Below are 1,144 nucleotides of genomic sequence, written 5' to 3'. Positions count from 1 at the left end.
CCCCCCCCCCCCCCGCTGTTCTCGCACGTGTACGGAGGACAAAAACAAATCAGGTTAAAGGGTCTTTGGATCGGCTGTAGTGAACATCTGCCGTGTGTGCTTTTTTTTGCGGAGAAAAAGCGTCCACCCCCACATTAGCACTTCAACTCCGACAAATGAGAGCCTCACGTGTAGCAGACAACACCGCGTGCACACGTACAAATTGCCCTCTCTTGCTTGGTTCAGACTGTTTTTTTCTCCTGAGCAATCCCTTGAACACAGCATTATACAGAGACTATTTCTTGACATCCACCAAGGCTTTCCTCTGTTCGTCTTCTTACTATAATTGATGTGAGTGGTTTATAATAATCTTTAAATTCCGAAAGTACAATGCCATAAATATTCTATCTTGTTCCCGTGTTACAATTTCTGGAACGGTGAAAATGATTAAAGTCGTCTCTTGGCTGCAATTTTTAATTACAAGGAGAACAGACAGCTGGTTATCCATCTTCCTCTGCCTGTAAACAGTAGAGGAGCTTGTAACTGTAGAAGGAAGTGATTGATTGATTGATTGATTGATTGATTGATTGATTGATTGAAGTAAATCTGCATCAAATGATTTGTATCCAAGAAATTGCGAGCTTTTGAAAATACATGTAAACCATTTAATCGATGGCACCACTCTCTGGTTCAGAGGGAAATATCTCAACAACTATGACATTTACATTCACGACATTTTCTACAAACATTCAGAAACCCCAGAGGATGAATCCAACAGGACTTTGGTGATCCTCTGACCTTTCATCTAGCACCAGCATGAGGTTGACATCAGAGCCCGACCGATACGTTGGCGGGCCGATATTATCCTCCAATATTAGGCATTTCCCAATATATCCGTGTCGGCATTTATAACAGCCGATTTAAAATATTCATTCATCAGAATCATTTATAATGACCAATAAATGATTCTGATAAATTAATATTCAAAAAATAAAAACAGATACATGCGTTGTCCACCAGAGGGCGCTCTACAGCGTCCCTGTTGACGAAAATGATTTTTTTTTTGTAAATGTGTTTTTGTTCAAAAAGGACTTTAAGTTTCATATCTTAAGTTTGTATTTTTATACGTTTTATTTATCAGATCTTTAATATATTTTGATGTTCC

This window comes from Etheostoma spectabile, chromosome 15 (assembly GCF_008692095.1).
Source record: "Etheostoma spectabile isolate EspeVRDwgs_2016 chromosome 15, UIUC_Espe_1.0, whole genome shotgun sequence".
NCBI classification, from domain to species: Eukaryota; Metazoa; Chordata; class Actinopteri; order Perciformes; family Percidae; genus Etheostoma; species Etheostoma spectabile.
This window is presented reverse-complemented; position numbering follows the sequence as displayed.